This window comes from Protopterus annectens, chromosome 8.part0, assembly GCF_019279795.1.
Source record: "Protopterus annectens isolate FY-2018-M chromosome 8.part0, PAN1.0, whole genome shotgun sequence".
Lineage (NCBI taxonomy): Eukaryota > Metazoa > Chordata > Ceratodontiformes > Protopteridae > Protopterus > Protopterus annectens.
In genome coordinates this window covers 904,252,889-904,277,398 of record NC_056741.1, presented here as the reverse complement: position 1 = coordinate 904,277,398, position 24,510 = coordinate 904,252,889, and the positions used below count along the sequence as shown (strand labels likewise).

Sequence of the window (24,510 nt, the reverse complement as noted above, 5' to 3'; positions counted from 1 at the left end):
ATTTGGTTGCAATTGCAGCAGCTTGGCAAACATATTATGCAAAAGAGTAACAATGGAATTAGGAGGAATGGAGTATAATCAACTATGAACCCATAATCACCTATAATGCCCAGCATCACAAAATGAACAGAAAACATTGTACAGTCAAATATACTGATAAGACAAAGAGGACATTTAAAGAGGAAAAAACAGCAAAGTATTTAGATGTGACAGATGTAAATCAAACATCTCACCAGGTACCAAGGATTTGGGGATATAAAAAAGAGTGTTATATTCAGAATAATATAATGCTCATTGTAAAATTTCACATAAGTGCAATGAAAAGTGCAAGTGGGCCACAAGTGATCAGTGGTAGCTGTATCCAGCTGTCATGTCCATCTGGAATGTCTAGAAACCAATAAATCACTGAAGCATAATTTAATCATAGCTTAAATACACAACTCAAATAATTCTACTCCACTTTCAATGCAATCTCATTAAAATATTATAAAACAATGTGATTAATCCAGCCAGCTTTAAAGTCCAGCATCTCTTGGCTGTTAAAATTCAGTCCTTAATATGTACAGTCACTTTAAAAAAAAAAGTAATTGATCACTGCCAGGTATTAATCTACACATCTACTAAAAAGAAATGTATGTTTACCTATATAGATAAATGAAATGGTAACTGTATTTTGCAAGAGAACACAACTGGAAAAGCACTGTAGCAATGACATCATCATTATGTATAGTCTATAAAAATATTATAAACTTTTCAAACCATACAGAAAAATGCTTAATTATAGTTACTGATTACCCTTAAGTCTTTGAATTGGAAGTGCCTCATGCTCTGAAATGTACTATTCTTAAGTATGAAAAAATAATTTAAACTAAGCAAATTATCTGCTTTACTTGGTTAAATATCTTCTCAGAAAACTAATTACTCACAACAACATATGCTAATAATTTAGTGTTGCAACTAAACTGTACTTTTCACATAGTGTTGTTAGAAGGATACTTAGGGACTCTGACATAGTAATGATAGGAATATTGTGGAGAAAATGTATATGCTGTGTGAAGATATGTGAAGGCTGCCAGCCTAGCTGGATAAAATTTTGTAGATAATTCTGTCATTTGTAAATATTAATACAAGCCACAGGCTTGTTTTCTTAAATGGAAAAAAAAAATAGTGTTAAATGTTGAACGTCAAAAATATAACAACAGTGCACTCTGCTGGAAGAAAGCTTATAAGTCAAGCTTTGTATGACTGATCTCAAACTCGGATCCGTTGTGTCTGAACCAGCAGATTCTTTCTATTGTTTTAAGACCAGAGTTAATTGCTAGATTTTACATATATAATGTCTTTAATTACTGTGGTTTCCTGACCAGGTGCAAGATCAAAGCTATGTTAAACTCTGAGTTTCTGTTAGCCTGGGAAACCAGAAAATTGTTAAGAATGATGTAATCTAAAATGAGTCAGCAGGATGTATTATCAATTTAAAAGACTTTCTCAGAGACAGAGAGAGAGAGCATTTTGGATTTTGTCTAAAGCTGACAACAACTCACCAGTACTCTGCTTTTGCTCTATATGTAAGTTTATTTAGAACTGTGATTGCTCTTAGAAATAGATAGAAAATAGTAAGTTTAGTCTAGCTGTTTTCTGTATTTATGTCAGAACTATTCTACTGTATTAGGTGAACCATTTTCCTGTGATCTCTGAACTCTTGACTAGCACTGTGTAGTAAGAATTATTGTCTTGTGTTTTTATTATTATTAAATATTTTAAACCTTTCAACTGTGGCTGTTTTGTGTAGAGATAATTTAAGTTCTAGAGTACATTGCATGTATACAGTGATACTGTCCAAGCCACTCCAATAAGCCTTAAAAAGTTCTGGTCACACTTACTAACTGTATAATAATATTGTACAGTAAAAATGGACACCCTTTGGTAAGGGCCTTATTAGTAGCTGATATTAGTGGTTGGTGGCAGCTGGTACTACCATATAGACTGGCAGGAAGGGGCATAGCTGGAGAACCTGTGCTAGCCTTCCTCAGGAGTGACTGTATGTTTGTATGTATGTAACTCATATCTTAAAGTGTGTGTGTGTGTGTGTGTGTGTGTGTGTGTGTGTGTGTGTGTGTGTGTGTGTGTGTGTGTGTGTGTGTCAGCTACTTGGGCAGGTACACAAAGCACTGGTTGGACAGAGAGGGTGCTGGAGGTTTTAGCTTGACCACTAGGCTAAAATATGTAGTCTATAGCTGTGCCAGTGGAGTGTCTTATTGGGGATCTGGAGAGAAAGGGAGAACCCAGCCCCAAACTGACTGTGATCTCTGTGTGCTCATAAGAAAATTGTACTTTACTGTGTGTGTACTTGTTATCCTTCCCAATGTAGATGCTCCTCACAGGTGCTATTGGTAAGAATTGAGGCTCCTTGATTACTAGACCAGTGCATGGGTGTTACAGGCTATGAATTCAGGGTTATATAACAGTAGAAAAATCAAGAAATTGGTAAAGGGTATAATTAAGCATTTTGACAAAACACTGGATGTGGCAATGTTTGGGAGAAGAAGGAAGTTAAATATGTCAATTTTAGGAAGGGCAGGGCTAACCACTTGGCAGTGTGAACTTTGGCTTCAGTTGATTTTCACTGTTGAAGTGACACCCCTACCCCATGTGCCAAAATGGGAAAAAAGGGGCTGTAGATGGATGGAGGTAATAATATATGGTATTGTAAATGGCTGGATGTATTAGAACGCTGTTAGAGTACATTATGGAATGGCACCCCTGAGCTTTTGTACCTAGAATTAAATCATTAAAGAGAGAAAAATATATGAAATTATAAAGGAAAAAACTGGTAGTAGATGTTAAAAAGCTGTCCATCATTGTTTTGAATTTGTGCTTTATACATCTTCACTATCAAAGATAATATATATATAGTCATCAGGGCTGACCTTTGGTCTACTGGTGCTCTAAGCAAAAGGGCTTCACATTGCCCCCCACACCACCCATTGACCCCTTCCTAGTCCATCTTCACCACCCAGAATAATTTTTTTCTTCATTTTTCTTATGGTTTATCTTACTCTTCAGTTTTTCTTGTATTTATTCAACACATTTTAAATAAACTGTTTCTTTACTACAAAACAATAAACATACACTGGAAATGTGCCCCTGCTGGAGTGGTGCCCTGGGGGATGCCTAGTTGGACTATGCCTAAGGCCGACTAAGATAATCATTTTCTGTGTTTTTTATCCCTGTGTTGTTTTTTGGTTTGTCTTTGCATTCATGTCATTTATCATTTTCTATCTTTTTGAACTGTGTTGTTGGAGAGTAAGTTGAATCCAATTGAGAGAAAAAACTGTACATCCTACTTTTGCAAACAGAATGATTGGAGTTATTAAATACTGATTTTTTTATGTGTAACTTGTATTTAATTTGGGGGAGGGGGCAATATTAACAGATGAACAGGAGTAATGCAGAGATTTATGAAAAAAGTCAAGGCATTTATTTACCTCCAATCAATGATACAGAGAAATTCTTACCACAATCAAATGATCTAGTGTTTTAACTTTGACGGAACAATTGATTAAAAACTGGAATCAACTAATGCAAACTTCAGCAGCCATCCATTCTCAGGACCTCAGTATTAGACACCTTCAGAGCACAGTGTACAGTTGTTACCATAGTTTTACAGATGGCACACACAGGGCTTATAGTAATAACATAGAAGAATTTTGGCTCATCCAGTCTTAATTTTTTGCCAACCTGTTAGGACCTCTAGCTCTATGATATGAATCAAGTTCTAGAGGATGAACAGAGCTTAAGTTTTATCATGCACACCATGATAAGTAACTAGGTCCCCTAAAGGGTGGTTGCTTACCTGATAATGCATCAACAAATAAGGTATACCCCTAAAAAACAGGCCACTCATTCTTTAATTTAAAGCTGAGATGCTAGATATGCCGCACAACTACTGGGCAGACTTCTTGAAAGCATGCTTTTGGAAATGTCCACCTTTACAAAGTTGTCTTCACTTTGTGGCCATCTTGTTATCAACTGTTTGGCTGGGGTGGTTTTCATCAAAAGGCTGTAATAAATAGCAGTGTCAGTAGCACAACGGGAAGCATATTCTCCTTTGGTGCAAAAGGCTGTGGGTTCTATTTCCACACCAGGTAGATTGATTACTGACAATGCAGTGCAGCATAAGAAGATACTGCACTCCTGTGTGCACCTTGCCTCCACAGACATTAAACTAAGGACACATCTGCTTGAGAAGGTGATAGCTCAAGGGGATGTAAAAGATTCCATGGCACCTATTAAAAACAACAGAGGAAGTTCTCCAATGACTTGGCCAGATGTACCCTAGTGCTCTAAATATACCCTCAGTTCTCCCCTGAATAGAGGACTAGCCTTTCTAAAGGGATAAAACATGAACAAGCTTTGCCAAAGACAACTTAAATGAAAGAAACACATTCAAGAATAAATGAGTAAAGAATGTAAAGAAATCCTAAAAGGATCAAGAAAAGAAAAAAGTATTTGAAGTTCATAAATGTGATTGAAGAATAGAAGACAGAGGATATAGAAAGGGTGTTTAGTAGTTAAGTCTTCACTAAGGAAACAGTAAATGAAAATGTAGAACTAAAAAAAATTTACTTACTGAAGTCAAATGGATTAAGAAAATTGTAGAGAAATAATTTTACAAATATCTTGTAAGACACAATATTGTTTTAGTAAGATTGTTTAGTGTCACTGTTGACATAATATTACTGTGCATTTAATTAGTAAGATATCTACCTTGGGCATGGGATGGCATATAAAATTTAAAAAAATCGTTAACTACAGCCTGGTCAGTACAATATAATTTCTGGAAAATAATGGCAGCATAAGTGTATTCTTTGACTAATAATAGCTTGAAAACAAATGAGATTAAAGATAGACCCCCGGATTCACTAATCTTCCGTGCAGGACTAAGTTAGTCCTGCACAGAAGCACCCGTGTAGGAGCAGGATGGCAGTGCGCTATCCATAATAATGAAGGCATGCTGCTCGAGCTCCTAGGCTTACACAGAGCATGCACAAGTGCAGGGGGTGTATCTGAGAGCAGAGCTCTCAGAATAAGCATGCCCCTGCAATGTAGAACAGCAGAAGCAGTTAAGAAATGAGCGAGATCGTTCATATTTGTCCTCATATCCCCATCAACAGTCCCCCATGTGTACAACAGCAACAGGACATATAAATTAAAAGAAGAAACCCTTTCATTTTTTTTTAAATCCGAGTACAGCTAACTGTAGGAGCACGAGTGTGCCCATTGCTTAGCTACGGTTATAGCAGCTTAAAAGGCTGAAGAGGATAACAATGAAGATATATGCAAATGAAGCAGTGCAGCAATAGTGTAGTGGGCAGTGCATTCGCCTAACGAGCAGGCATTCCCGGTTCGAGTCCCACTGCAGCACAGTCTATTTTACATGGCAAAGCGCATTATAACCAATAGTTTTGTTGCTAAACCCACTAAGTAACACATATTTATGAATTGGAGTACTGCAGGAAATACACATGTGAAGTATTAGTGTCATAATGAATAAAGCACTAGTAAGCAGGTTTAAGCACAAATAAGCAGTGGTAAGCATATGTAAGCACTAGTAAGCGTATTTAAGTGAGTTTGCACAGGGGTAAGCATTGCCTATACAGATTAAGCAAAGTAGAAGCTAACTGAGTGTAAGAAACTGTAACTGGAAGTAAGTACGGCTTAGCTCTGCTCAAACCTGCGTACAACTGTTTTAAAGTTCCTTAACCACTCTGTATCCAACGGCCCGTGTTCTGCCCAGCAACAAAATAAACAGCCTTTGCAAGGCTTGAACCCAAGACCCTGTACTCTGCAGTCACAGTAGTTAACCACTAAGCCATCACAGCAGTAGAAAAGATTGAGGTTTCAACAAACAAATCCTCACCATAGGAAAATCAAACTGAACATGTGAAAGGAATCTATGTACAGTGTGATGTTGTATAACCTGCTACATAACATAAATATGTGAACTGGAGTACTGCAGTAAGCCCAGATGTGAGGTGTTATAGTAATAAAGTATGGAAGTCCCCAGGACCCCATACAGTGTATGTACACATGAATCACAGATACCAAACACATATATAACATATAACAAATAATACATCAATGCCAAAAGGAAAATATAATGCAAATTAAATATTAAGCAACTCTAAGCATTGCACAGCTCAGTTTAGTTAGTGAGCAATGTATAGGCCGGCTAACTCAATCTGCCCAGTGGTATCCCCCTTTAAGCAATGCCAACATTAGGTAAGCAGGTGTTCCCATAGCTTAGCCTTTTCAAAACAATCCAATCACGGGAAAGTGTGGGAAATCAGGCCAATTTAAACTTCACAGGTGCCAATAATCCCCATAACTGGTTGCAGCTCCCTACTGTAGGCAGAATGGCTGGAGTTGGGGAAGGCACTTGATTTAGAGCTCAGCGCTGGGGCACCCAGGAGTCCAGATTCATGGTATGGCTCCTGGTAAAACACCATGAGGAGAGACTACTGCAGGGTCAGTACCAGGGCTCTCAGTATACAGTGGAGGCCTGGGACAGTCTCGCCCATGACCTCACCAGTGCCATTGGTATCCCCGGACTGGTGAGAGGGTCAGGCATCACCATGCTGACCTGAAGCAGCGGAGAAGAGATCTCTTGGACCAGTGGATCCAAGAAGCAAGGCAGATGGCCAATGCTCCAGCACTGAGTAAGTACCCATTCAACTACATAGATAATGATTGCCTAGCTTGTGTATACTATGGATAGGTAATGGCTAAATATCACTGCATTTCTCTGACAGCTGCAGATGAGCGAGCTGTGGACCAGCAAGCCCATGCTGCTAGGCTGCAAAGGCTGCATCATGAGGCAGGTTAGTAATATTCCTACATGAACTGTCATAACAAATAAATATAACAGTTCTGGAAAGTGTTGTACCAGTAAAGAAGTGTATTGTGTATGGGATGTACTGAACAAACCAGATAATATGGCAGGAAGACTGTCATATAGGTTGCATGGAAATAAAGGTGTAATATCTTGTGAATAAAAGTATACCCCTGGAGTGCTTCTGTACATCCTGCTTTCATCTGTTGTTGTAGTGTTGCATTCTAGAAATAGTACTGTTGTATTAAGCAGTGTTCCCACACTGTTGAACGCAATTAAACTGTGTAGAAAGTTCAGTATAACAATGTTGAGTCCCAAGAGGTCGGTCATATAGAACAACTGAGGGAGACTTAGACAGAAATCACTGGAATGCTTTACACCAATTCCCTGATAGCACAGTGTACTGTGATGTCAACTGTAATATTTTTACCACACACAGCAGGGGTTGGTATCCTGGGAGTGGTAGTAAGTTGTATGCATAATCATACCCCACAACTGTACAGATTTTGCGAGAATGTTCAGATAGAAAGCTGTATGCATAATTAGACTCAACAACTGTACAGACTGTGGTAGAATGTTCAGGTAGTAAGCTATATGCATAATCATACCCCTCAACTGTTCTGATCTGTCCAGCATGTGCAGATAAATAGCCCAAATCTGCTGCCCAGTAACCTGTTCCCCTGACAAATCTGTGTGATGATCCAAGAAATGTAGGCAGCTTATACTGACATATAGTGGATAGTCAGACCTGAACATAAAAAGAGAATGTATATGGAAACAAACCTGTCATTGTAGCATCTCACCCAAAGTGTATGACAGCTATTCCAAAATATGTCACATTAACACCAGCATCCTGTCAAGCCTTGTCCAGAGTGTGTGCAATAACGGATTATTAGGTATGTGTATAACATTAACATGGAATCTTGGAGTTTGTGTAGTATTTGTCAGGTAGTGTCAACAAAGTTTTCCTCCACAGCTATAACAGGTAAGAGGTGTAGACTGTAGGTACAACACAGGTCATGTATATGCTTGTCTACAAGCATGGAATCTGGGAGTATGTGTAGAAATTGCCAGGTAGTGTTAACAATGATTTTCTCAACAGGTATAACAGGTAAGAGGTATAGACTATACGTAAGACACAGTCCACGCATTTACTAATCTACAAACATACCATTGTACAAAGTAAGGACATTGGGTAGTGTAATAATACATGTAAGGGACAGATCACTGCAGTGACTAAGAAGGTTGTGAAAACTACAGGGATATATTAGATGTTAATTGACCTCTCTCTCTCACCCCCTCCATATGTGCAACAATAACCTTATTACATACCTCAGTGGGTATGTGTACACTCCAAACTTTTGTTGGGACATACGTCCTATTGGTTTATAAATATTCACATTTGGTTCTATGCATGTGCTATGTTAAAATACTCCCATTTTGGTGGCCTGTTGCCATCAATGAAACCTGCATGCTGTTTTAATGGCCACTGTTGTCCCATATGTGCATGTGTTCTGCTTGATCTGCAACTGTTGTAAACTGGTGTCTTGGGTTAATGGGAATATATATGCATACTGTTATAACTAATCCTGAATGCTGTTGACTATGACTAACTGATATCTTTCTTAAAACTGCAACACCATAGCTCGTATGGGACCCAGCGGACCTACCTGTCCCACCTCAGCTGGCCATGGCACCGGACACCAGCACATCTGGGGCCCAGCCTGGGACCTCCTCCTCTGTTTTCCCTGCACCACCTTCAGGTGGAACCGCCGTAAGGAATGGGGTTCGCCCCCCCCGGGAGTGTGGGCAGAGAGGTACCCGTCACCCGCCGTCAGGTCCGGGCAGTGGTGCATAGGGAGCTTGACAGGGAGTTTCGAGTCCAACTACGCCAGCTTGAGGGCCGCGTGGCACAATTAGAGGGTGAGCCTGCCCCTCCTACCCAGCCCCCAGCACAACTACCTTTGGAGCCATGAAGGTGTAGTGGTGACTGCCCATGGGAGAGGACCTCAGTCCCACTGTTTCCATTTGGGGATGCATGGGCTTGTGACTTCCAAACACCCATCCCCATCCAAGGTGTTTACCCCCACATGTGTCATATACCACCCCTGTATGCATCTTGTTTGTCTTGTCTGTTAACCTACCCAACCTACCTCCCCAAATATACCAACTACCCCTCCCCAACATCCAACTCTCACCTGAAAAAGAAAAAAAGGGCAATCTGTTCCCATAAAAAAATCTCGCCCCATACATAGCTGTCCATTTCGCACACATGTCCAGGGGACACATGTAATCTGCTCTAATTGGCATCACAACATATTATTGTTGTCCTCACCCCCACCCAGGGGTTTGAGTGTCCAAATCAACTCCAAATTCGGTGTGTATGCACAGCTGTTGCTGTATAAGAAATGGACAGCTATGGACCTTCCCTACACCCTTCTTGCACATCCCTGGCTATTTTCCCCACTGTCTTTCCCTCTTTGTGCCCCTTTTTTCACCACTTTCCTATCAACCTCTTTTTCTTTTCTTTTAAAGAAATTAGCGCAGAGATAAGGGGGAGTAAGCACTTTTAAATAGCAGTAAGTGGGTTTAAGCCTGTTTGCATGACGGTAAGCAATGCCTACACTGGTTAAGCAATGTAGAAGCTAACTGACTGTAAGAAGCTGTAACCGGAGGTTAGCATTGCTTACCCTCGCTCAAACCAGCACAAACCCGCTTACAATTGCTTAAAAGTGTCTTAGTCAGTTTGTATCCAACAGCTGTCGTCCTGCCCAGCAACAAAATAATCAGTACTGCCAGGTTGCAAACCCCGGACCCTGCACACTATAAGCAAAGTGATTTATCACTAATCCGTGGCAGATACACATACAGCTGATGTTATCAGAAACATATCATCCAGCACAGTCATTCAACAGTATAGGAAATGTATGTAATTATGTAGATTAATACGAGCATCCATTTGTACATTGTTCAAATACAGTATTTCGAGCAGTTTATGTATATCAACAAAGCAGTGCCTGTCCAATCATAATGTGAGAACAGTAGTCTTGCAAAAAACTTAAGAAAATGATAAAAAACGGTGCACGTCGAGGGGGCATGTGGGCATGCTTCATGTTCAGAACGTCAAACCTGGGACATCAGTTCCGCAGAACCGGGAGATGAGGCTAGCCAGGTCTGTGAGCAAACCGCTGCTTCTCAACCCCCTGGCAGGATGCTACCAGTGGAAGAAACAGTGTAGATCAGCTAAGTCTAATCTTGACACAAAAACAGGTCTGTCCCTGGTGGGACGAACCAAAAATTGTGAGTCAAACCGTTGTCTACACATGTGTCGAAAGATGAACAAGGCAAAGCTCGTACATAAGTGGACTAAACGGATGAAGAGCCTGAAGAAGCTTGGGTTGAGACAGTATACCGGATGAGTACTGAGATGTGGAGAGAGGGCAATGTGTGGAGGTGTGGTATGGCTGGGCAAGCAACTGGAGAATGGATGGTTGCTGTGAACGTGGAACTCAGGGTTGGGGAAGGAACCATGTGTATGAAATTATGGAAGACATATGCAGCACAGCAATAGTGTGGTGGGCAGAACATCTGCCTAATGAGCAGGCATTTCTGGTTCAAGTCTCACTGCAGCACAGTCTATTTCATATGGCAAAGCACGTTATCACCAATTTTATTGTTGCAAAACCCACTAAGTAACACATATTTATGAACTAGAGTACTGCAGGAAATGCACATGTGCAGTGTCAGTGTCATAATGAATAAGGCACTAGTAAGCAGGTTTAAGCACAAATAAGTAGTAGTAAGCATATGTAAGCACTAGTAAGCGTGTTTAAGTGCGTCTGCATGGGGGTAAGCACTGTCTACACAGATTAAGCAATATGGAAGCTAACTGAGTATAAGAAAGTGTAACCGGAAGTTAGCAGCGCTTAGCTGCGCGCAAACACGAGCACACCCGCTTATAACTGCTTTAAAGTGCCTTAATCACTCTGTATCCAACGGTCCATTTTCTGCCTAGCAACAAAATAAACAGCCTCTGCAAGGCTCGAACTGAGGACCCTACACAAAGTGATTTACCACTAAGCCATGGCAGATATACATAACCCTGATGTTATCAGAAACATATCATCCAGCCCAGTCATGCAACAGTACAGAGAATGTATACCAACATCTAGATGTATGTGTGTGTAAATATATTAATATCTAAACAGATACAACATATCTATATATGTATATATATATATATATATATATATATATATATATATATATATATATATATATATATATTTAGAAATATTTACATATATATACATATATATGAACATATATACATGCAAATGCCTACATCAACACATATATATGCATATATGCACCTGTATGTCTACATATACACAGCAGGGTACATATATGTATGCAGATATATAGCTATGTAGGTATATATGGACATAATCATACATATGTAAGCTGATATATATATCTATATAGGTATATGTGGTCATACATCTGTAGATAGCAATGGTAGATTAACAAAAACAGATATGTCCACATGCACCGTTAATGGGGTTGAGAGGACCCAAATAATATACATCTTGTACGAATAGGCATAACCCCCCCAGCCAAACACGTCCACCCTGCAATACACTACCAAGTGTTGCAGATCCCATAACCCGGACCTGACATGACATGGGCACAATATGTTAACAGTACTACAGCCCACCTGTATGATTTTAGGCTGGTATTGGTAACATATCATGCAGTACAGTCTGGCTCCCATAGGAATTGTAAAATGTGGAAGCTATCAACATTCCCAGGATACAGATACACAGACACATATCTGCAGATACAGATATACCTATATATATATATATATATATATATATATATATATATATATATATATATAAAATTACATATATATAGATATGCATGTGACTACACATACACACGCAGAGATATGTACAGTAAGATACATATGTAGAAGGTGCACAAAATATGGAACAGACACTATGCCTACAGTTCACACCTGAACAACTGGACACTGTATGGGCCACCCATACAAATGACAATCATTGCCTGCAACTTACACCCACAGAGAGGTCATAGGAAAAATACCACACACAGGTTTTCAGAAATGGAAAACCTTTATTTGTGTACTATTACAGTTCTATATACCATTGCTACTGTAATTCAGATTGTCTTCACAGACATGGTGTGTGTGGGAGGTCACATCTGCTTTCCACATGTGTGCCATTGGCTACTGACAGACATCCTAAGGACATCATAGCAAAGTACCGTTGCTAGCATGTACTGCCCCTGTCGACTGTAGCAGAGATATTGGCCAATATGTGTAGACCTTCTGACACACTCTTTACAGTCCAGAGGTATACACAGAACCCCTTAGTGCAAAACATGTGTACCATGCCTGACAATATGGATGTTAACAGCCATGTAGATGGGTATAACACATAACTGGTATACATATGCCACCATAGGTTATGCAGTCACACACCCCTGTCTAGCCTGACACGTAAACAACACAGGTACAGGGGTGCCATGGCCACATACTACCCACTAGATAATGACATGCAGATGTACAGCATCCAACTGCTCTGTCAGACATAAATGACTGTTAAGGGAGGCCCAGCAGCAGTACATCTGGCAAGTATCTGCACATAACATCTCACTGGGTAAGTACACTAAGCGGTTAGGCATGTAACAATGCACTGTGCAGGCTACAGGCAGACTGGCTCAAAACTGGCCTACATCTCCTATGGGGGAATGCACATGTACCTGCATATATAGCAGGCTGTACAGGAATGTCACAGCACAGGGTAAGATACACCTGTGTGAAAGTGCATAACCACAGCCAATGAGAACACAGCCACAGCCACATATGGCAAGCTAGCATAATATTACAGTATATGGACTATCTGTTCAACACCATCCTCATATGTGCTACTCACACACTAATCCTACATATACTGGGCCACTACACAGTTTGGTCAGATGGCTGACTGTGGTATGGGACATGTGTGTGTATGGCCCTACAAACATGTAAGCCAATATGGTAACATACAGTGGAGCAGCATGTAACATCAGATAGAACGGGATGTAGGATGTTGACAACTACCACAGTCTGTACACAGGACAAGGTACATATTAACAATACACACACTGTCAACATTCACCATGAGTACACATACCTCAGTACTGTACAAACAACCACAGTATGTCCAGGTTATGCCATCAAATATAACCCCTACTGTACATAACATGTACAGTAGGGGTTATGTACAGTAGGGGTTATATTGTACATAAAATGTGTACCAGTCTGATATCTCCCTGGCTTATTATCAGATATGATGACACTAATTATGGTGTACAGCACATATGCACCTCTACATGCATGACATAAGTACACAGGTTGACAAAGTTGTGGCTGAAAGCACATACACAGGGCCAATATTGACATGTTGCTGTGATAACCTCATACATTTACTATTGTAACAGGGTTTGTTACAACATATTTCCTATGAGGGATATGTAGTCGGTAACTGTCACGGCTTTCACCATCTACAGACTGCAATCCTCACACTACCTTCTGCAGTCCACAGATAGATGCTTTGTGGGTAACACATGAAACCAAAGGCACAACACACTGCCCAGTCTGCAGATGACCCTGCAGATGGGGATTCCTCATAAACATAGAACTGACATGGCAGGTTTTGAGACAAGTAGGACAGCCATATCCACACACACACTGTTAAACCAACATTACTCCAAATGCAGTATAGCAGTACTTACAGTCTGTAGTCAGGTCAGGCACATCCCCCTCCTGTGTGTTGCCCTGTTTCCACAGTGTATGTTGTTAGAGATAAATCCCCAGTCCATCTCAGATGCTGTTTGCAAAACAACAGATCTAGTTCCTGCTCACAGTGAATGAAAAGGGCCGACACCAACATGATTTTCCTAGATATTGGAGTGTGTTTCCATGCAATTGGCTATGGAGTACAACTCATCAGTAGTGGGATTGCCACAACACATCACTGTGCAGGTATCACAGGCACCACACAGGTCATACGGAGGTTGTATGGGCAAAGGGTATGAGGAGGTGGCTGACATCAGACAGCATGATTCAGTATGCCAATAGGGATTGTAGTGAGTGTGGATGTGAACATACGTACCACACAACACACACACAAACACACAGGGTGCCAGTACTGACATGCATGGGTGAATGTCTGCACAGGTGTGAGGTGGTGGAATGTGCCAGCCGACTATACAAGGCTAGGCGATGGGTATACCTTGGCATCAGGCCACATGACAATGGTCTACATTGTGGCTCAGCACTGTAGTTTCTGCATTTGCCCACACAGGTGGGTACTGTATCCCCCATCCATTCACCTGGGTGACTATAGTGTGTGGCCAATGCTGTGCATCACTTGCCATGTATGTGTTCCTTAGTCCATGACATGGACAGTGTCTGGGATGTGCACACCTCACACATGCATGTACAGTGACATGTGGAACTATACCTGGGGTGTCTGGCCCATGTTGTGAACACAGATTATCATCAGATGTGCCAGTCTTGCCCACCTTTGGCGGGAACTGGTAACAGGCAGCAGGTTTACCTTGCACCTACATTGATAGCATGCTAATGGCATTCCCTGGTGTCAGTGGCATCTGTCCATACAGGGCATGTTGTCAGGCATGGTATGTCCTTTGTGCGTCACATGGGATGGCACCACAGGTGTTGCAGGTGTCCATTGAGGAACATGGGGAAGGTGCACTGTCTGCATGTACGTGCATATTGGACAGATGGACAGGGTGACATGCCCTCTGTAGCCCACTGCTATCACTCCATAGTTACTATCAGTGGCCAATATGCAGTGTAGTACCCACATATTGGCTGTTTCCTAGGCATGTGCGTGTGTATGAGACATGGGTTGAGAGTGTGCTCTGGGTAATATTGGGGTTGCTAACTGTGATTGCCTGGCCTTGATGTCACGTGTACAGGTATGGCTTTGCACCCCAGCCTCTCAGCTATTTCACATCTGTTATCCCTGTATGGTGGACATTGTGATATATAGTAGGGCCACCATATAAGAAATATACAAAACATGCTCCACATTGGCCACAGGTGTCACACACTCACAACCACCTTCACACAGGATACAAGTCTCTCTCACACACACACACACACACACACACACACACACACACACACACACACACACACACACACACACACACACCTGTCATGTCTGGGAGTAGAACCCCTACATAACTAGTTTATTACACTACAGCACTATGCAATTATAGTATGCACCACAGAGATTACTAGAGTACTCCTTCCCCAAAGGTGTATTTCACAATGAATGACATCAGCAGGATTGCCAAAGTAGGCCATTTGAAATGTACTGCGTGTGACTAGCCTAAAATGCATTGCTCCCTACACAGACATTGTAACACACACAAAACAGCCACAACTGCCATGGGTGGGGATGTAACCCTAACACAGTTCTAAATCACACTAAAGTAGTACACAGTTATGGCACGCACTACAGAGATTACTGGGCTACAACCTTCCCAGAGGTGTATTTCTAGGTGGATGACATCAGCTGCCTTGCAAAGTTGAGTATATGACTTGTAGGCAGTGTGAGTACTCTAAAAGGCATTGCTCTCTACACATAGTCAGACACACACACACACACTTGCTATCTCTGGGATTAGAACATCGGCCTAACTACTTTATCACACTACAGCAGTATGCAGTTACAGGATGCACTACAGAGATTACTGGGCTACAACTTTCCCAGAGGTATATTTCTAGGTGGGTGACATCAACAACCTTGCCAAAGTTAAGTATATGAATTGTAGGGAGTGTGAGTAGCCTAAAAAGCATTGCTGTCTACACAGTCAGACACACACACAAACACACACAATTGCTAAGTCTAGGGTTAGAACTCCTATCTAACTAGTTTATCACACTACAGTAGTACGCAGTTATGGGATGCACCATGGAGATTACTAGGCTACAACTCTCCCAAAGGTGTATTTCACATTGGATGACCTCAGCAGGCTTGTCATAGTAGGGCTATGGGGAGGGCAGTGTGTGTGCATGGGCCATAACCCATTCAACTAGGGGTTGACACGCCACATGCGGGCACACACATGGTCATATTTCACAGGTACCTGTATACAGCTGCTAGATGACTACTTCCTTGTACAGTCATGTTGCACGGCTGGCACGTGCACTACATTGTCTGTATTGCTGACAGATACTGATGGCTAGTATCTGCAGTGAGTGACATCTGCACCTCATGTGTTTGGGGCCCTTTGGCTGTGTGCTGGGTGGAACAGGCCTGAATGGCTCCTTGTCAGAGTCGCCCTCTTCCACACATCTATGTAGTCTACCTTTAGCTTATTATACTGTGTTGTCCTGACATATATGTCTGTATTCCTATCCACTGTGTGTGCAAGGCATGAGTGGTGCATACTGACAAGTGTCTGCACTAACAACTGCAACTGCCAGATATGTCTGGTCCACTGGTATTTGCAGACATGGCCTTCATGTGTTTAAGTGTGTGAGCATGCCCAGTATGACCTTTCAGTATTGACTGACATTGCCTTCATTTCTCTAAGTGTGTGAGCATGCCCAGTATGGCCATCTGTACTGAATGTGCAGATCGGGTCAGGGTAGTTTGTGCTGCAGTGCTGACCTTTGTGTTGTACACCGACAGGTAGCATGGTGTCTCTGCCGGGTACCCATCAATCATTTTGCTTTGACTGTTACAACAGTTCTGCATAGCAGGGGGGGGCACACCTGACTGTTTCTACATTTCTACACAGGAGAGGCGGGGGCACACCTGACTGTTGCTACATTTCTACGTAGGATGGGGGGTACACCTGACTATTACTACATTTCTACACAGGATTGGGGGGGCACACCTGACTGTTATTACATTACTATGTAGGATGGGGAGGCACACCTGACTATTTCTACATTTCTACACCAGGTTTGGGGGGGCACACCTGACTCTTATTACTTTACTACTTCGGATGGGAAGGCACACCTGACACTTGTACACATTCGCTATGACTGTACTGGTATGTCAGGTACTCCATTTCATTCTGTATTCTTACCTATCATGCTGACTAGAGGCATACCAGTGTACTACAGATCGTAGCTTTGGTTGCCCTACATTTTAGTGTCTGACTTCCTACCCTTCGGAACTAACATCCCACTGCCTGACCTGCTGTAGTCTGTCTGTGTAGGCTTGTGGGGGTAGGATAACCATAGCCATCATTCAGGGGGCATAGCACGGGCTCTGTTTGTGTTTGTTTACACCTGTCCTGCTGGCTGGGATGGTTGTTGGGTATGTGAACCACCCTGACTGACATGTGTGAGTCATATGGACACACATGGTGTTCAGCACATTTCCTGCAGTGGGTTTTGTCACCCTGTGTAGTACTGGCTACTATAGTGAGTCCAGTATGTGTTACAGATGTCATGGTGCCACTATGGGTGTCTACTGTTTGCTGCCATCATATTCAGCCACCCAATTCCCTTGCATACTCACATCCATACCATAGATACAGGTAATGACACATTCTACTCCATTTGGCAATTGGTAGGTTGATTGACTTACCTTGAGGGTGTGCCAGTCTTGCAAATGGCACTGGAAGGCTGCCTATGTCGGATGCACATAGTACACTCCCTATACATGGTTGAGCACAGGTAGTATCATGTTTGGCATCCCTTTTACTGTATGTGCAAGTCAGAGAGAGGTGTGATTCCCTGGTTCCCTACTTTGTCAGCGTATGTGCTATGCATTGTCTCTTTGCCGCGACCTCAGCATACTGGGCATGCCTCCATCTGCCTACTGGGATGGTTCAGGTTGTTCCCCCTCTGAGTCACTCTGTGCCTGTGCAGGCCTTGGCATTGGTGGTAGGCTGTGTGGCCCTGCCCCATGCTGTTCCTGCTGCAGCTGTTTCTGCAGGAACATATTGTGTAGCATGGCATATACCATAACAATTTGGGTACATGTAGCTGATGAGTACTGCACGGCTTCACCAGATGTGTCCAGACACCGGAACCATGACCTGAGCATCCCAAACACATGCTCTGTTATAAGTCTGGTCTGTGCGTGTGCCTCATTATGGCATTCTTGTTCAGGTGTGTGTGCATTTCTGATGGGTGTCATCAGCCATGGCTGCAGTGTGTAACCAGCATCCCCCACCAGGTGACTGTAGGGGATGTCCCCATTGGCAAATCTCTGGTACAGCTGCGTCAGATGCCATAGGTGGGAATCGTCATAGCTTCCAGGGCAGCCAGCACACACATTCATTATAATGCTCTGGGCATCACAGACAACCTGGCAGTTGATGGAGGGGACTCCCCTGCAGTTGATGTAGGCCCTACCTTGATCACCAGGTGGTGCTGTGATGTGTATGTGCATGCAGTCGGTAGCACCCACTACCTCAGTGTATTCTGCTATTTGGTGGAAGAGACGCATATTGCTGGCCAACACCTCATGAGTGTTCAGGAAATATACTTGCTCACTGGCATGTGCTGACATGGCATCCAGGAACTGGTGGAATACTCTGCATGCTGATGCCTGTGAGATCCCCATGATATCCCCAGTTGTGCTTTGGGAGGTATGTGTGGCTAGTATTCCTAGGCCTACACATACCTTGGTATCTACTGGGATGGGTTCCCCTCGGTCAGTTTGGTGTGTCAGGTGTTGCCGGCACAGCTCGACAATTTGCTGTAGGAGGTCGCTGTCCACCCTGTAGCACTCCACTATCTCCAGCTCATATAGCCCCTGATAGGTTACCCTGGGTCTGTACACTCTTCTCCCTCTCCTCACTGTGGGTTGATTGGCAGCATTCACATCCTCACCACCCTCAGCCTCTTGCACATGTTGTTCTATGTTCCTGCTGCAGCCCTTCTCATTTTGTAGTTTTGTTTGTTAAAATTTCCCCTCTTGTATACACCGGTGGTGTAGAGTGTGGGAAAAACCAGAGGGATAGATGTTTGCATAGTTTATAGTAGTGTTCTGGGTTGGGCTGGTCTGCTGCCTGTGTAATTGGCTAATTCTGATACATTTCACCTGCCAGCTATGCTAGTTCTCCTAGATTACCTTCCTACTGCTGTTTTCCATTCCCATTGCCTTCCTGTTTAAGCCCGGGGTGCGCTGCGCAAACAGACTGCTCAAATGTGCACATTGCTGCTATTTCCTGTTTAACTTTTTTTTCCCTCCTATAAAACCCGGTGCGCAGCGTGCACACCCGCTTAGGCTTTGTAAAGAGTGCTAGGTAGGTTTAGACACCCCCCCTAGCTTAGTTGTGCTAAGCTAGGAGCAAACCCGAGCCACAGGGTTCCAATCCGCTTACAGTATGCCTGACACACACCCCCATGATGTCACCTACCTCCTAGGCTTGCACCAAGGTATACCTACTCTTACACTGTTGGGACCTGCCTCACATGCTGGGGAAAACTGGGATTCACTATCGTTCCCCTCATGTGCATAGGATTGCCTGATAATGCATAGTTACATGTCTCACACTGAGCCTCCCCCCTTAGCAAACACTACTTACTGGCCAGGTTGTCTTCTGCCTGCCATTGACTTGCATGGCAGAATACTAATTTTGGTTAGAATGCTTATTTTAGGTTTATTTTTATTATTCACCCCCCCCCCCCGATCCCATTTGTGTGCCATTGCCCTATGCTTAAACAGCCGAGATCGGCTAAAAAAAACAAAAAGCTGATTTTTTATTTTTTGTATTGTTTGCAATGTCAATGGCCTTATACTTGGCCATTGGCATGCTTACTACATGATATGCAGCCTTTATTTGGAGCTGTCATTTTGGATTTTGCAGAAATGTACTCGGTTACATTTCTGCTGATTGCACTAGTCCTGCACGAATGGTCGCAAGCTTCCTGGATTGCAAAATCACCTCATTTGCATGGATTTCTCCTGCAAATGGGGTGATTTGCATACAAGGGCTTCGTCTGTGCAGGATTAGTGGAGGAGCTCTCGTGCACGTCCCTGCAGGCTGTTCCTGGATCGCATGGTAGACATATTGCCAGCTTGAGCTCCGTGCAAGCTTTTGAGAATCCAGGGGATAATCAACCAAGCATTTGCAAAAGACAAAACCTACCTGGCACAGTGGGAACAGGATAAAGTGTTCACATCAGAATATTCTAAATGTTGGTCCTTATATGGGCAGTACCTGGATGACATCATTGTTTTTTGGGTGGACACATGAGATAAGTTAAACAAATTTTTGGAATATTTAAATGGCAGTACTGATTTTTTTTGGTTTACTATGGATGTTTATGAGGAAAAAGTTCACTAGCTGGATAGAATGAGTAGGAAGTTTGAATCTACATTATATCATAAATCTACATTTTCTAATTCATTCTTGCATTTTGATAGCTGGCTGGCAAGAATGATAAGTAATTTTGAAATTTTGCTTGATGAGTTTTCTGTTTTGAAGAACATATTTAGTAAAAGGGGATACCCAGAACAATTTTTGAATAATAATTTTGATGAAGTTATTAGGAAAAGAAAATCTGGGTATTTTTTCCCTTTTTAGGTACCAGCGACTACGCCAGTGGTAGTTTGAATATTAATAACAAGGAATTGGTCTCCATGATAACAGCAGCGACTTTAATAAAGCCCTAATACTCACATAAAATATGGATTTTGATGGTATTCATGACATTATTTTTAAGAAGTGGAGTGCTTTTGGGGTTAACAAGGACCACTTTGGTAAGGTTGGTGACAAGCCCACTATAGTCTACAAGAAAGATATTAGTTTTAAGGTCTTTTTGGAGAGACCTGTGTCTGTTTTTTCAGTAGTGGGGATGGTCAAATGTGGACATTGTTCCCAATGCCAGCACATTTTTGAAACAGTGAATGTTTCCATCAAACATTATGGTGTTATTAAGTTGAATAAAAGGTTTTACTGTTATAGCAAAGGTATAGTCTCTGTAGCCAAGTGCCAGTGTTGTGACTACTTCTATGTAGGAAAAACTAAAAGGGCCTTCAAGGAAATATATATCAGCATTTATATGATATACAGAGGTGGGGGGCGAAACGAATGCCTTAGCTAAACATATTAAGGACAATCCTTTACATTGTTTCAAATTTGTAGCAATAGACCAGGTGGATTTGAAGCAAAGGGGAGGACCCTTTGACTTGTATTTGGAATACAAGGAAATAAGGTGGCAACTGAAGCTAGATGTCACTACCCCCACCCCCGGCTTGAACAAAACAATTTCTATTAGTAGTGGACTCAAATTAAAGGCTCATTTTTTTTATTTAAAAGTCAATAACAAGTATCTCAACAATTATAAGTATGTTGTAATTTATATAACTATATATTTTTAATATTACATTGTAATTAATAGTTATTATTTTTGCAATGGATATGTTTCATAGTTGTTTCATTGTGACAATGTGGGTTGGGGAAGTTATGGAGTTTAGTTTATTTTTTTTGGCTGCTAAGGACAGGGCTCTTTACTAATTTAATTGATTTATTTATTTCTATGGCAACTGATTTTTAATTCGAACATGTGATGTTTTATGTGGGTATACTTTACGCTGTGGAGGTTTTTGTTATTCTGAAGAAGTCCTGGTATATTTCAGATGAAAGCATTTAATAATTTCAATAATTACTGTGCTTTTCCGGTCGGTTTCCCTTCTGTTTTTATTTTTATTAGTTTGTGCTTGTTTTAGCAAAAGCATAATAGTAGTATAATTTGTACAATCAAAGCATCATGTAAAGATTGTGTGAATAATTTCTCTTGGATCTCTTTTAGATTAGCATTATATGACCACATGAAAAAGGGTAATTAAGAATGTGGTATAGCATGTATAATCTGAGGGTTTAGTGTAGGTTAGTGATGGTGAACCTATGACACGCGTGTCAAAGGTGACATGCCGCAACATTTTATGTGACATGCCAGCGTTCACCAGCACCCAAGTTACCACAGAAATTGTTTTTGCATTCTTTGCTGATGTGAAGTTAATTGAATTATTTTGTGCAAAGAGACCCAGTTCAACAACACTGCTGCAGAGGTAAGGAAGTTATTAACCTCAAAGACTATTTTGGTATACTGTCTTGATACAGTTTACAAAGGGCAGTGCTGGCATTGTTTTCTCTTTACGGTTAGACTTCTGCAAAGGGCAAGTAGTCTGCATTTGTATGTGTGTGCTGTTTACATTCCTCTCAACTATCCCTCTGAATCCCACCTAAAACTGGTGACTTTTTACACTTAATGAAAATAATTAGATTCAGAAAATGTATATTAATTTACATTCATTTTTTCTGTCAGTGTCTCAAATTAATAGTACTAGTAGTTTAAAACTGCCCATGTCTCATTTCTAGATTTGTCCCTTATTTTGTTGAGATTTATCCCTAAGATATTGGGAGCTATGCTGTTTTATTTATTTTTTTTTTTTTGGCATACCAGCAGAATCAAGTTAGGCATTTTCTGAATTTTTGACACACCAAGCCCAGGACGTTCGCCATCACTGGTGTAGGTGCATATCCAGTATGAAGACAGATGGTTATGAAGGGAGGTTTTAAAAACGGTGGAGTTTTCAGTTGTTCTAATTATTAGAGGCAGAGCACAGTAAAATGATAGGACTACAAAAATATTGATTAAATGATAAGTGTGGTAATGTGTAACTATAATATCTCCATATTACTGGAGAGTAAGAATAGAGTAATATAGGATTCAAGACAGGTTGTTATTTTATGGGTAACTGTTTTTGAAGAAGGGAAGTTTGCACAAAATATTCAAATTACCTAAATGTGCTTTCTATGTTTAATAATTAGCTATCAAGAGAAAATATCATCTGTATAATTCTGTGAAAGATTTGGGCAAAAGCATATGAACATTTATTTACAATTAATGGTGAATGTGTTAAAGTTCTGGAAGAAGAAAATGCACAAAAATGTTTGGCATGCAAAGCAATATATTTACTGAATAGATCCTCCTCTTCCTCCTAGACGAGTGAGCTACCCCATCAGTATATGGAGATCAAGAATGAATGGCATACTAAAACAGAATAAAAGTCTAGATTTTAATCAAATGCCACTAATATGAGAGGATACTTTAAACAGAGAGCAGTCTCTGGCTACCAAGTCTAAGATTATGTAGTGGCAGAATGTAAAGTCAATGAAGAAAGGAACAGGTCATCGATGTAAAATGTACTATATTTCTGAATTATAAAATTTGTTATATATTGTCTTTGAAATTAAATGCAATTTAATGAGAGAAAAACAAAATATGTTTTTGGAAGAAACTGTCTTTACATTTTTCAGTAACATTTTACCTTTCCATGATCTTTAGAATGTGTTCTGGGGTGCTGAACTGTTACTGCAGTTGTATTTTCTGTCATTTGTAACTGCACTAGTGTGTGTAATACAAAGGAAGCGTGTGCTTACTCTGTTGTTTTGTCACTGTGGAGTTAATAGCTTTCCCTATGCAGAGAAACAGTGCTCAATAGTTTAATCCAAGTTTTCATTCAAACAGAATATTTCCACAGAATAACAAGAGTTTCAATTTCTCTGACATTCAGCTGCTCAGCAATCAATTTCTGATACGAATCTAACGTTAAAAAAGGATAATTAAAGAGGTTGATTAAAAGAACGTTTGAGCACTGGGCTAAAAAGATTTACAACTATGCATAAAAATGAAGAAGCTGGCAGAATGATTTTGTCTACTTGTCAATAAACAGCATAGATAGAGAGACAGATATACACATAAACACATGTACACAATTGCACTGACTTTGGTGAAAACACCCAAATGTTGACCTTTACATCGTCAACCTAAAAATGACATTGCAAACACCAACATGCTACTAAACATTCGCCAAGCAACAGTTTCACTGCAGGCAAAAATAAAAGTTAAAAAAAAAAAAAATAGATTAAAAATATTATTTTTGCTAAGGGGCAAGCTCCCTCCCCTGTGCATCCCTGCTAATTAGCAACTCAGAGAGAGCACAATGATGAAGCAAAGGCATATTTGCAAACCCCGAGAACTGTGCAGTCCCACACACCTGTCAAACATCTATGCAGTCGACTAAATTGTGTCGACTAAACAGATGTTCACCACAGCTAGAGTCAATAAAATTCAGTACTACCTTAATATATACACATAATAAATTAGCAGTACACCTATTTTTAAGCCTAAAAATACATTAGAGTACCCAACAGCAAAAAGTATATATCTACACTTAACAGTAAAAGTATATGTACAAGAGGCAAAGAATGAAGAAAGAAATGATGATCACCACATAGCTACTACCATAGCAGGAAGCTCTCGAGGTCCATAATGTGCTTTCACACTTTGTGAGTTGCAGTAATTAGCTAAAGCAGCATTCTTACCAGTCCCTACTGATATCAATGTTACTCTTCACAGCTCTTCCTCTTTAGTTTATAAGCCCAGTATTCACCATTAGCATGCACTGAATTTGTTTTTTTACCTGAGCTACAAATCATTCTTCCTGTCTCTTCATAGATAAACTCTACCAATGACCACAAAAAGCTGTACACGTTTGTAAACTTCTGTCAGACACTGCAGTCTTCAG

The 24,510-nt window shown here is 41.0% G+C and overlaps 1 protein-coding gene across 5 annotated transcripts in view; it reads left to right on the top strand.

Moving 5' to 3' along the window:
- The window catches only part of IGFLR1 (IGF like family receptor 1), a 330,346-nt gene that overhangs the window by 304,814 nt on the left and 1,022 nt on the right, over nt 1–24,510 (top strand). The gene's annotated exons all lie outside the window — the stretch shown is intronic.